Genomic DNA, 14,551 nt, shown 5'->3' on the forward strand with positions numbered 1-14,551 from the left:
GGAGGGGAAGGTGGGGGGAGGGCGAAGGAAAGTTCCCTCCGAGGCCGCTCCGAAATCGGAGCGGCCTCGGAGGGAACAGGCAGCGCGTGCTGGGCTCGGCGCACACAGGTTGCACAAATGTGCACCCCCTTGTGTGCGCCAACCCCGGATTTTATAAGATACGCGCGGCTACGCGCGTATCTTATAAAATCCAGCGTACTTTTGTTCGCGCCTGGTGAGCGAACAAAAGTACGCGATCGCGCAATTTTTTAAAATCTACCCCAATGTGAGTAGCACTATAGAGACTGTTTTTCTTCAATTCATATGTCCTTTTGAAAGAGTGTGCTTTGTCATTCACAATTAACATTCCAGTATTTGTTTAATACAGATTTCTTCTCTATAATATAGCTCTCTGTATTATATATTTTTCCTTCTGATTTTCTTCACAATGTCTCTTCATAGTATTTTCAATAAAAAAAAAATTTTTTAGCTTATGCACTCTTGCATTTCTTTTTCAGCTCGACAGCATAAAAATTCACTGTCCATAATAATATTGCTCTTATTCTCAGTCTCTCTAACAAAAACTGTCATCAATTTCACACGGGACAGTTATTTTTTGAAATTACCTAAATTATTACCAATATATGCATACTCACATTCTTATTCTTCGTAAACTTGCCAAAATACTACATCTTATTTTCATCTAAGTAGAATAGAATCAATAACTGTGAGGAGCATTCCTGCAGCACCTCTCTGAACAAGTTCTACTCAGATTCTGTACAGCTTTTTCAACTGTCACTGGGTTTCTATTGACCTCTGGATTAATGCTTAGTGATGTCATATGCACTATTTTTTTTTAATAAGCATTAATATATTTTTACCCTTTTACTTAATGCATTTTCCTTTGGCATATATATAAAATAGAATTTTTTATGAGTCTTTTCTTTAATTTCTATATTTTCAAACATGTTACACTTTTAAATTCAATTTAGTACTTTGGATTTTAAAAGTACCATTGCACAGACCCAATCACCTGTAACTAGGGAAACGAGATTGATGCCATACCTAGCTATGGCCATAGAATTTTGATAATCACCATAGCAATTCCCGCTCTTTTCTTGTTTACTGGAGTGGTTGGAATTACCCACTTATTTAACCATATTTGGTTCTTTTTATAATCTAACACAAAAAATACATTCTATTACTTAGATTAATATTTCGTATGTACTATTTTTTTTTCTTATTCATGCCAACCTCTCATTAGCCATAAACTACTCCTAAACCTATTTTTAATTCTAATTCAAATTTGGAATTCTCTTTAATATTGCTTCAGTTCCTATCAACATTAATACAACTCTCACTACTGATAGTTTGTTTCTAAACTAAACCCGTTTAGTACATTTCCTGCTATTTTATTTTTATTTATTTAACCATTTTATATACCGAAACTTTTGTAAATAACTTCAAGCCGGTTTACAGAATTTTTTAAAAAGACAATACATAAATAATCCAAAACCGTTCTTCAAAAATAAAACAAAATTAAAAAGCTAGTATACATTGCCCAAAATAAATATAATCTCAAAATAAAATAACCCTCTTTCAATTACAATAATACAAGCCGTTAAGCCCGTTAAAACGGGCTACATCCTCTGTCTCTCACCTCCCCCTCATTCTCTCTCCCCTCACTCTTCACCACCCCCTACCTCCCTCCCTCTCACCCACTCCTCCCTCTCCCCTCTCCCTCTCCCCCCCCCTCTCTCACACTCAGTCCCACTCACTCTCCCTCAGTCCCACTCCCTCCCCCTCAGTCTCACTCCCTCCCTCCTCTCTCCCTCCCTCTCAGTCCCACTCCCTCCCCCTCCCCCCTCTCTCCCTCCCTCTCACTCACACTCAGTCCCACTCACTCTCCCTCAGTCCCACTCCCTCCCTCTCCCTCCCCCTCAGTCCCAATCCCTCCCCCTTCCCTCAGTCCCCCTCCCCCTCAGTCCCCCTCCCTCTCAGTCCCCCTCCCTCAGTCCCACTCCCTCCCTCCCTCTGTCCCACTCCCTCCCTCTCCCTCTCTCAGTCCCACTCCCTCCCTCTCTCAGTCCCACTCCCTCCCTCTCTCTCCCCCCCTCACTCAGTCCCCCCTCTCACTTAGTCCCACTCCCTCCCTCTCACTCAGTCCCACTCCCTCTCTCTCCTCCCCTCTCACTCAGTCCCTCCCTCTCTCTGTCAGTCCCTCCCTCTCTCTCTCCTCCCTCGCCGCTGCCACCCGCCGCCGCCGCCGCTGCCACCGCTGCCACCCGCCGCCGCTGCTGCCACTCAACGCCGCCGCCGCCCTCCCGACGCCGCCATTTTTTTTCGGCTCAGACCGACGTGCTCGCCCGCACATGCGCGGTAGAGCTGGTCTCTACTGCGCATTTGCGGCACGTCGGTCATCCTTCGTTTATTAGGTAGGATTAAATAAGCTAAAACAATTCCCATATAAAATACATAAAACATTCCCATTGACTAATTCCATGGTTAAAAGAACATAAATAAACATAATATAAATATAAAATAAACATGAAATAAAATAAAGCAAGCTTCTATCTAGGCTTTTTATAAACATTAAATAATTTAAACCTTTAAAAATGGTCATTTCTCAGATCTTTAGACTTTTCTCATGGAAATACTACCTGTCTTTATTTTTAATTTTCTCTGGTTTAACTTGTTTTAATTCCTTTTTTAGGCCCCTCCCCCCAGATAACCAGTACTAAGGTGATGTCATTAATGACCTCAGCAGTACGGTCTCAAGGGTTTCAAACCTACTTCAGCACTTTCTCACTACCTCCAACATCTGTCTTAACCCCCTTTTCCATTTTCCTTCATGTTCTTGATGTCAAACTAAAGCAGAGAATAAGCCACCAGCAGTGACAGCCTTTAAAATCACAGCTGACTCCTGCTGCTCAGCTGAATCTCCCTGCTCATCTCTCTTCCCTCAGCCTGATGCTTGTTTTTCTTTCTTTTTTTTTTTTTAGAATCCATGGCTCTTAACTTCTTCTGTGCCAAGCAACAGCAGCCCCCATCCCTATTAGTGGCAGTGATACTCAAAGGACACTCCTACAGCACTTCCTTCAGCTCTGGACCCCTTCTCAGCTCCAGGGAATCACAGTTTCACTGTCCACACCAGGACTACACTCTCACAGAGCCCTCATCTCAATCACACAAACAACTGCAGGTAAGATTAACAGCCCCTAGGTATCCTTCACCCAGCTTAACCTGACCAGCGAGGGCCTCTCTCCTGCAATGTGATCTCTGCCAGATAGATCAGATAAAACTAAAAAAAAAACAACTTACCTCACTCTGATTACTGGCAGTGCAGCTGCCTCAGATCTCCCGATCTCCCATGGCAACGATCTTACAGCAGTCAGTAAAAGCAGTAACTTTTAATCGCCAGCTCTATTTCACATGTCTCTCCTGTTTCCCAAACATGACAGTCCTCCAGCTCAGCTAGATGGCAGAGAAATTCCCCTAGTAATACTAACTAACTTTGTCCTGCCTCATCAGGATTGAGACAAATTTCTCTCTCTTTACCTTTTTTTTTTTTTAACAATCTTTATTTATATTTCTTTCTGCTGCAACCAGCCTCCAGTCAGCTGTACTTTCTCTGTTCCCTATAGCAGAGGTATACTGTACCACAGCAGCAGTGACCCACCTGCTCTCCTCATCAGTGACTTCAATCCTCCTGCTAAACCCAGCTCCACAAATGCCTAGAGGCTACTCCTTGGTAAGTAGTATTATTTTTTCTAAGCCTATTCACAATCTCCACCTTGGGAGATTTTATTTATTTATTTATTTTTGGTTTTTATATACCGGAAGTTCCTGTAAACAATACATATCACTCCGGTTCACATTTAACAGAGATAACTATCGCCGGGGAGGCGGTTTACAAGGAACATATCGTATATAATAAACGGATAATCTAAAATAAAGTACAATCAATTATGAAACAACTAAGATCAACTTAGAACACAACTTGGAACATATAACTGAAGTAATATAAGCAATATGGACATTACATTATTGTTGTAAGACAAGGGTGGTTGTTGTTCTTCTTGCTTTAGCTCTCTGGGAAAGCTTGACGGAAGAGCCAAGTCTTGAGTTTCACTTTAAAAGTAGTGTGGCATGGCTCAAGGCGGAGGTCAGGTGGTAGGGAGTTCCAGAGGAACGGGCCCGCTGTAGATAGAGCGCGTTTCCTCAGGGTAGATTTTGCAGGTTGGGTGATCATTCTGTTCTGGTATGCCCATCTGGTTGGTTTTTTAGAAGAGTGTAGTTGAAGCTGGAAGGTTAAGTTGAGGGGAGAGATGTTGTGTATGGCCTTATGAATCATCATGCAGGTTTTGAACTGAATCCTGTATTTGATGGGAAGCCAATGGAGATGCTGAAGGATCGGGATATGTCATTCCCATAGTATAAGGATCGGGAGATGTCATTCCCATAGTAAACATCCTGTTAGAAAAGTTGAAGGACATTCAACAGGAAGAGGGAATGAGAGCTGAGGTGCTGCGCTGTCTGGCATCTTTGGAAAAGCAGGTGACAAAGAGACTAGTTCTGACCAGAAACTCCACATACATGCTCGATACATTAAGTGATCCATGTGTGAAAGTGAAACTTGCACTGGAGGCCAAAATCTGACACATATGAAGAGCATGCTGGCAGAGGAGGTCTGTTAATGAGAGTGCCAGAGGTTGAGGCACAGGAGGGATGTAGCACAGGAAGAAACACCATCACTGGCCAGGTCAGACAGTAGTGTAAGTCAGAACAGCCACCCAGGTGCGAGATGACAGATCGAGGGCTACATCACCTTGAAAGCTGAGTCCTGCAGTGTCCCTAACAGCGTCACTTGAGTCACACACATCCTGCTTCCTCCTGCTATGTCTCCAGAAACATCACTGGGGCCAACATGCACTGACATAATCTGTCTGCCCAGCCCTTAGCAACATCATATGGGGCCTATATGCACTGACACCCTTTGGCTGCCTATCCCTTAAAAACATCACTGGAGACAACATACACTGATACCTTCTGCCTGCCTTGCCCTGTTTACCATCACTGGAGTCTGACCAATCTTGCTACCTCCTGACTGCGTCCCATCAACAACATTGGGGCTTTGCACATACTGTTGCCTCCTGTCACATCCCCAACAACAATACTGAGGTTTTACCAATTTTGCTGCCTCCTGTCATGTTCCCAATGACAACAATACAGTCTGACTCAGCATGCATCCTCCTGACTTGTCCCCATCAAGAAACCTGGGTATTATCACACTCTGATGCCTCCTGACTCGTCCCCCTTAACCACACTGGGGTCTGACTCAGCTTATTTCCTCCTGACTTGTCCCCAGAGAGACCAGGAAAGTGCTCAAGGCCGATATGTGGTAATGGCTATTTTTTTCTTTTAAGCCAATATTCCTTATACTAGCCAAGGGCAAAGATACCCCAATAACTTTATCTATGTAACTTTAGCAAAGTATATTCAGCAGGAGATTTGTCCCACTGAATATTTGGATAAAATTATCCGGATAACTTTGTCCAGAATACTTTACTGCTGGCCGGCTTACTGAATACTAACCTGATAATTACTAACATAGGGAATCAAGACTTGCAGCTCGCTATTGGTCTCCCCACCCCCTTGTACAAGAATCACAGTACACCTATATGGCTTTAAAACAAAGCCACAGTTTATTACATAACATAACCCGAGCCCTCATACTTATTATACAAACAATGCAAAGAACCCCCGCCACCTCCTTTCCCCCTCCTCCTCCTTGATCCTCTTCGCTTACCACCGTGTCCCAGTGGTAAGACTAAAGCCGTCACTCCCATCTCACCTACCCCGCCGCAGCCCCAGTGAGGGTAAGCTTGCGGCTTGAGCATCGCCCCCCCCCCTTGCTCATAGGCCATCCCATGTAGCAGCCCCAAACTACACAAGATTCTCCCCCCCTCCTCCAATGACCTTTACAATCCAATACAAACACTTATCACTTAGGGCTTGGAATTCCGCCACAAACAAAGACAACCTTGGTTATCTTTGTTCCCCCACTGCAGCCCCAAACCCCTCACACATTGTTGCTCTAAAACCCTCCTGAAAGCATTGTTAAATAAATCAATGCCTACACCAGAACTGTGGACTCCAATGGAATGGAAGAAACCTCCCAACACCTCCCACGACCACTCATGGTGCATCCAAAAAACCCCCTTGTCTCTGTAGCCATGCACCAATCTGTCAGTTCAATTTTATAACTCCCTGTTTCCACCGATTCGGTATGATGTCGGATCCTAATTATGATGTCCGACCAACCCACCTTAGGATTGGGCATTACATCAAATCTGTCCGCATTTGCGCCACCAATTCTCTACCAGAAAATTCCCCGATATCATTCCCACCTAAATGTATAATGAACAGCCGTGGCATTCCTCGACTCCTAATAAGCCTTTGCAGGAAAGGTATTAACTCCCCCCAAGCCCCTTTTGCCTAACCATCGGATTTTCCATTTCATGCTATCCAGGATCAAATTTGCTCCATATGGACGCTTCACCGCCCGGCGCTGAGCCCATTTCACGAAGGAATGGCCCATGACCCAAGCACATTCCTGCTCACAGAACACTCCCTTTGAGTCTGCAAAATAAAAAACGGCCATTAGTCTCCGGTCTTTCCCCTCCCAAATCCCCTTTCCATACGTGTTGTGCCAAAAGCCTTTGACTGACGTGCACCTTGGAGCGTGCAACTAATTCGCTCACTCGCATTGTTACGAAAAATGGCACGAGCAAATGCTGCCTAGAAGAGAAGTACCTCGTAACATGACCAACAAACTTTTTCCACGTGTCCTGCTATCAACAATTCAGTGTACCTAATTGGTTGCCTAACTTCCACATGACCAGAGCTATGGATTGTTGAATCAATCTCCGCATTTCCGACAACCCAGCTGCCACAGATATTCTGGGAATGGCTCTCCCATCGAACTCGCTTGTGGTGCCAATGCCCAAAAGACATCCAACTTGAAACGAGAAAGAGCATCTGCAATCCCATTCCGAATACCTGGCACATTAGTTGCCTTTCACACTAACTTCATCAATCCCTTCAGCTTGACAACTTTGTCTAAAGGCACATGCGACAACGTTCCTACCGGATCCAACTCAATACCCAGGAAAATAATCTTAATAGACGGCCCTACCTGCGTTATAGGTACCCCGAAACAACGAGTTACTGCCCAAAAAACCAGCTAACTGATCCCGCCATAAGCTAGACTAACTAGTTCCCACAAACCAGAAATCATCCACGTAATGCAAATATCGTTACAACCTATATTAACAACCTCGTAGTAGCCCGCTGTATAAAAGTGCTGAAAACTTCCCAAAGCACATGAAATCACACGACCCATGGGCAAGCAACTACCAACATAGTAACCTCCTTCAAATACAAAATCTAACAGAGTAACAAATGAAAATGCGGATTCTATATCAGCCTTGCTAGCCAAGCCCCTTTTCCAACACCTCTCACTAAATCACCTGCTGCATCGAAGGAAGCATACCATTCTATCCATGCTTTCCTAGGAATTAAAATTTTACCAATGATGCCACCATATACGATAGGTTCAAGGTCAATCCGAACTTCCCCGGAGCCTTCTTTGGTATAACCGCCAACAGAGACAAAGGCATGCTTTGAGATGGCGGCTCATGAATAGCCCAACCACCCTACCCAACTGAATCTCAGATCTCGACTTATCCCGTGCCACGTCCACCATCTTATAAGCCGACTTAGCATTGCACGCTTGCCCTCCCAAACCTGGACCTTCATGAGGGATACAAAAACCTAAACTAAAACCATCACTCAAAAAAACCTGCTGCTTCAACATTCGGAAAAAACTGTAACCAACTTTGTGGCGCAGAAAGAACAACCGGTGAATCCGCCTTGTGCTGTAAAACCTCAATATTTTCCACCCTTAGGATTGGCAGCCCCATACCCTTGAGGACATGTAGTGGCCGGGTGTGCCCCTCCACATCCAATACACACAAGTCGAAATTTGCACTCTGGGAAGAAACAGGTAAGTTGATTATATCGCCAGCAGACATCTAACCCGCCGAGCGCAACTTTGTTCCCCCTTTCCGGCTTCCTAACACTCCCTTGCCCTCGAAAGAAACCACCTGTGCCACTACCCCCAGCAATCCTCACCGGATTACCACTACCACTCCCCCTGCCCCTGAGCTTATAGGTGTATTGTCACCTTTGGTGGTCATCTGAGTTAACCACAAGTGTATGTCTTGAGTTCCCTACAACATGAATCGATTGCCATCCGTCTTGCTGCAAACTTTCTCATCGTAGTTGAGCCAGGCCCAACCTTCATAATCCTTGAATGCTCCCCTTATACTGTCCGCGTAAAACAGCAATGCACCATGCTGAGTCGGGTCGAAATGCCCTACTATGCTGGCAAATCTCAGGAAACCTCACACCCATGTCACAACATTTTTTTGCTATCCTTGGCCCTGTTCTCACTTCTTTTCCCTTTTTTTTTTTTTTACTTTTCTTCTTATTCTTCCTACCCCTTCTTCGCCCCTCCAATAGCCAGATGTTTAGGCACCTCCTCCCATAACTCAGTTAATGATGCCAAAGCCGGATGTCCCCCTAGGGCCTTCCTCTAATACCACCCACCTGATTGGTCCTGACCCCTTAGACTGGAGGAAGAGGAAGATGAACTAGAAGAGGAACTGAATCTAGCCCTCCTTTTCTGCCACCCCGATGCATGCGATCCATGTTCAGATTCACCTCCTTTCTTACCTGCCTCCAAAGTCGCTGCACTGCTTTCCTGCGTCTCCTCCAGATGCGTCCCAACTTCTTACTGGGAACGTGCCCCTCTTGTCCTTGCAGGAACTCTTTATCCCTCCATGCCTCCTGCCTCGGAGTTCCTGGAAATGCCATGTCTGCTGCATCTGAAACAGAAGATGCCCCTACCCTTGCACCCCCCCAAACTCCTGTTCTGCAACCATACTCGCTTTTCTCAAACCTGCTAAATGCTGAAACAAAGCAGCCTGAGCCCTGCTCCCGCCCATCTGACCCTGGACCCATGTTGCACTCATCCCAGGGGAAAAATTCTGGCCCCCTCAACTGACCCAGAATCCAGCGGCCAAACCCCCTGTTACCCATACCACCCTGAACTGTCCCTGCCATCCCCATCACCAGTCGGGTACTCACATACTGCTCTAGGATATCCGCTATAAGCTCCACCTGGGAAAATCCACTCAGTCCCTCTGTCCCATAATTTGGCAGTTCCCTGGCATACCCTGCCTTGCTAGCTCTGCCCCTTCTTCCCACCCTAGTCTTCACTGCAGGCAACTCCGCGGCCCGCCTTCTAACTGGACGCTTACCCCTCCCTCGTGCACCGCCCTCCCTCCCTTGCGATAAACCTGTTGTTATGGGGAAGGGGGCATGGTGGCTGCACGCTCCTTAGGAAACCTGAGCTGCTGCAGTAATCCGCGCACCTCCCTCCTCCTTCTCACGGAACCTTGCCTTTTTCACCACTGCTGGGTTGCAAAACTGCCTGCCCCTCACTGAATCCTTCTCACTATGGGTGCAGGGTAGGCCAAGCCAGCCATGCCTGTGCTAAACAGCTCCAAAGGAAAACGGGCAGTGCAAAAACCTCGGGGGGGTCGCGCAAAATAAGGGCCGGAATCAGCAAGGGATAGCCCGGGAAAATCAAAACTCCCGCCGAAGCCTATGATAAATTTCATTGCGTAGCAAAGGGAAGCCTAGCATGCGGGGGGGGGGGGGGGGGGGAGGTGTGTGAAGGAATGGGTGGGCAAAGCAAAGGCCAGCTTGGGGCAGGCACAGGGCTGCTCTCACCGGAATCGGACGCCCCCTCAGGTGAGGTCGCCACATGGGTGGGGGTGGGGGGCCCTTGCCTTGAAGGGGGGGGGGGGAGACCTGGGGACAAAACCGAGGGGAGGCCATTAGCAGCGGGGTCGCCACGCTGTCAGTTCTCACCAGGGCTGGTTTGCTCGAGGGGGTGGGAGCTCAGCCGGGCTGCACCTGACTGGATGCCATCGGAGGTCGGCTGACCACGGCAGCAGGTAGGGAAGTGGCTCTGCATTCGCGGCCATGCTTCATGCTGCCACTAAAACAAAACCTAAGCACGAAAACCGCTAGCAAAAACCTCCTGGATCAGCGCAAGCTGCGAAGCAAAACAAACTGCTGCCATTTGCCTCGCTGCTTCTTGCTGACAGGCAAGCAAATAAAACCCGCGCAATTGCTACTGTTTCTGAGGTAACCGATGATGAGGCAGCAATTCAGACTTGTTGCCGTCGCCATGGGTTACCTCCACTCCACCCCCATCACCTTTTCCTAACGGTTCCCTGCGCTGCCTCTTCATATCCTAGTAAAATTTATGTAACCCTTTTTTGGGGAATAATGAGAAATTACTACTTATCTGATAATTTTCTTTTCCTTAAACTACACAGATGGATTCAGGACCAGTGGGTTATGTACCTCTACCAGCAGATGGAGACAGAGCAAACTGACTTCACATATATATACTCTTGCAGTGACATCAGCCTGCCAGAATTCTCTTCAAAAGCCAATTGTGGACAAAAACTTGATTAATAACAGATAACCATTTCAGTACTCAACCAACAAGAAATACTGAACTCAGGCAAAGAATGTATTAACACTAATTTAGGGACTGGATTAACACTTATCAGTAACCCCTGGAACACGTAGCCTCTCAGGAGGACCATAACACAATCATTCATCAGCCAAGAGCGGGAAGCTGAATCCATCTGTCTGGTTTAAAGAAAAGGAAATTATCAGGTACATAGTAATTTCTCATTTCCTAGCACCCAGACAGATGGATAGAGGACCAGTGGGGTGTACCCAAGCTACTCCAGAATATGGTGGGAAGCTACCCACGGTCCAGTCAAAACCACAAGTGCAAAGGCTGCACCCTCCCAGGCCTGCACATCCAGATGATAATACCTGGAAAAGTTGTGTATGGAGGACAACGTTGCAGCTCGGCAAATGTCAACGGGAGACAACAATCTAATGTCCGCCCATGACACAGCCTGAGCCCTAGTGGAATGAGCCCCAACCTGAGTAGACAACGTTTTTCCAGCAGCTGTTATGGCCGCCGGCCATGGCCACCTGTGGCAGGCTCAACTCACGTCATGTCATGCTTGGCTCACTATCCCCGGTACTCTCGCGGTGGTGGCCAGTCGCAGCCGCTGCTTTCCTCCTGGCTCCCTGTGCTCCACATGGTGACTGGGATGCCGCCGACCAGGATGCCGCCGACCAGCATTCCGATCCTGGGCCTCCCTAAGCACGCATGCGCGCCATCTGTCCTCCCTTTAAATGGCCAATGGCGGGAACTTCTGGCTCGTTCCCAGCTGATGACATCACAGGCCCCACCATTAACTGACCTGGCAACGAGTTCCTTGGTTCTCATTGGTGCCAGACCTGTTGTTCCTGCCTTCGGATCCCTGCGCTTCTCCACCCGGCTTCCTGTCTCAGCGCTTCCCGCTCCTTGGGGCCTGGCTCAGTGCTACTTCACCTGGACTCTCTCTCAGCGCTTCCCGCTCCTCGGGGCCTGGCTCTGCGCCTTTACATTTGAGCCCCTACTGCAGTGCCTTCTGATCCTTGGGACTCCCATGGTACTTCTACATTGAGGATCTTGCTCCAGTGCCTTTTCTCATCTAGACCTGGCTCAGCGCTGTAACTCTACCGGACTGTGTCTCGGTGTCCCCACTCCTCAGGGCACTCCCCAGCGCTGCTACTACAGAAGGTCCTGTCACTGCATTGCCATGTCTCGAGCAGTACCTCTGTGCTGCTACTCTCCTGGCACCTGCTACAGCGGGTTTCCTGCTCTAGCCCCTATTCAGCATACCACAGTTCAAGTCTCTGCACCTGCATCTCCTCATCTCGAGGCCACTGCTGCGTGGTCCAGCTCTACACTCTTCGGAGCGGCAGTGACCTTGCACCCCTTGAGACTCTCTCTCCTTCTCCCTGTGAGAATGCTCCTGTCTTGGACTGTACCTAACCCCTCTGACACTCTCTGCATCCAGTCGTCTGCTCTCCTTTTGGACCAGCCACACAGAGGTGCTCCTAGGTCCATCCGGCCGTGGCACCCAAGAGCTCAACCTGCGGGGAATGAGGGCTTCTACTGGCGAAGTCCCAGCTTGCCTCTGTTCCCGGCCAGCCTCGCCTCCCAACAGTGGGGACCTGTGAGGCCTAAACCTTCAAGTAGCATTAACCCCACCTTGGGCCAAGGGTCCACAATTCCTAACAGCAGCCACATACACAAGGGGACTACCTCCTTAGTCCAGCAAGCTATTGTAGCCTGTGAAGCCGGCTCATCCTGTTTTCCCCATACCATGAAGGACAAACAGGTGATCCATCTTTCGGAAAGGTTTAGAAGCCTCCAGATACCTCATGACATGTCTGCTGACATCCAAGGGATGCAACATGCCATATTCCTCCACATCCCTTTTCCTATGCAGAGACAGAAAAGAAATGACTGATTCAAGTGAAAATCTGAGACAACGTTTGGCAAAAAAGAAGCAATAGTACGCAGCTGTATTGCCTCTGGAGTCACCCGAAAGAACATCTTCCGGCAAGACAAGGCCTACAGCTTGGAAATTCGATGTGCAGGAAACCTTATGTGTGTGTGTGTGTGTGTGTGTTTGTGTGTGGTACCTGGACAAAACAGCAGGACTCACTGGAAGGGTGTACAAAATAGTATTTACTGATATTAATTGGAGGAAAATCAATAAAGTCTATAAATAAAATGTCCAAATACATCCAGATTTCTCGTCTTTGATGTCATACAAGTTTAAATGATGTATCCCTCTGTGGAAGTGTCCCTTTTTACTGAAACCTGGAACTTGTAATCCATCCATGGTGTGGAATGAATGCCTGTCCCAAGGGGCTGGGGTATCCTAACCAGGGCGGACGTCCCTTTTCCCAAACAATACCTGACTCCAGAAGGGCACTCCTGATCTTCACCTGCCTGTGTCCCATGCCCCAGGGTGAAAACTTCAGTCGGGGGTCTCCTGATGGTATTCTTTTCCAAACTCCTCTTTGAAAAATAACTATCTCACTGGGCAAAGAAGGGGGGGGGGGCAGCAAAGGCACCTTGTTCCCCACAAAATAGAACAAAAAACTAAAAAGAGTTTCACTTGCTGGACACTGCAACCTCCCCTCTTGATTGGTCGAAGGGATGCACATATCCTTCCTGCACCTCTCGAGAGGGGGTTACAGCCTCCCAGAAGGTGCAGGTCAAACCAGCCAAAATCCTCACCTTAGTCTAGGAAAACTTACAAAAATCATCCTGTTGCCCTCTCGCCTACCACCAAGAAATGGCAGGATAGTGTCTCTCCCTTCTTTTGCTTAACTGAGGGCCTAACTGGAAACCTAACTGAAACCCTTCCTTCCTTCTTGAAATCATAACTACACTTCTTCCTAGTCTCATGGTCCAACCCCCTCTTATGCCTAAAGACTGCCTATTCCTGCAAGCTTCTTGGGGAGGAACAGTATTGAATGGCGTAGTCTGCAATGCAGATGGACTAAAATTAAAGGCTGGGGACTAGGCCCACTTGGTGGAGACCTCATAGTCTCAACATTTAGCTGGATAAATACTGAGTATAATCAAACATTGACATTTATCTGGTTAACTAACAAATTAACCAGATAAATGCCTATGTATTTCAGCCTCGTAATGTTTACAGAATGATCTGTGAGTAGATCGTGTTGTAAATCCAATTGCTTGTGGATGGACATAGTGCTTGTGGAGGGTGTTTTGGCTGGTGCTTGGGATTGCTGTGCATAGGTAGATGATTATTTTTTAGGTCTTTTTTGTGTGGATTTAAAGTATAGAATGTAATTGTTTGGATAGGGGATGAGTTGGGCGGATGGGGTCAGGTGTGAGGTAAGGCACATAGTGAAATGATGGAAAAATGTTGGATAGTGAGTGAATGTGGTGAATGGTGGGTGAAGGACCCTATTCCTTGAAGTAGTGGGGCTGGTGTGAGCAATAGCTGAGCTGTATGGTATTCATCTGCTGTCATGTTCTCTTTTTCTATGTTTCCTTATGGAAAGATCGAAATAGTAGCACAATACACCAAGAGAAAGATTATTTATGTTTGTGTCACTTTTTTTCCTTCTGTCTCTCTTTACCTTCATTCCAGTACCCATTTTAATACTTAGTTAAATTGACTGTGCAAGACCTGTATAATGTTATAATGCTTTTTGTAAGTGATAAAGTACCCCATTTAACTTGGAAGATACTGTAATGTAATAGTAAAGAACTGCAAAGTGCAAATCGATTTGAAACAATTAGTTGGTAGTGATTGCCATACCACTACATTAGTCAAGTTGATATTGATTGGAAATTGTTAGAAAAAATTCAGTAATGATAACTAAAAATAAAATGATGTGAAAAGTAGCTGTGGAAACCAGAGAAGAATTCAATTCAAAGGGCACTGCTTGAGCAAGTTCAATCAAAGGTAATCAACTTTGCAAATTTTTAAATGCCAATTTCTCTAATAGCAAATCTGTATACTATATT

General features: G+C 46.7%; 1 long non-coding RNA gene across 1 annotated transcript in view; it reads left to right on the forward strand.

Annotated features, from left to right (window-relative positions):
* The first annotated feature begins 2,805 nt into the window (after nucleotides 1-2,805).
* LOC115082047 overlaps nucleotides 2,806-14,551 on the forward strand; it is a 67,143-nt gene continuing 55,397 nt past the window's right edge. The window contains exons 1-2 of the long non-coding RNA XR_003854060.1: nucleotides 2,806-3,181; nucleotides 3,624-3,730. This is a non-coding gene — a long non-coding RNA (uncharacterized LOC115082047). The remainder of the gene's footprint in view (nucleotides 3,182-3,623; nucleotides 3,731-14,551) is intronic.

This window comes from Rhinatrema bivittatum, chromosome 1, assembly GCF_901001135.1.
Source record: "Rhinatrema bivittatum chromosome 1, aRhiBiv1.1, whole genome shotgun sequence".
Taxonomy (NCBI): Eukaryota; Metazoa; Chordata; class Amphibia; order Gymnophiona; family Rhinatrematidae; genus Rhinatrema; species Rhinatrema bivittatum.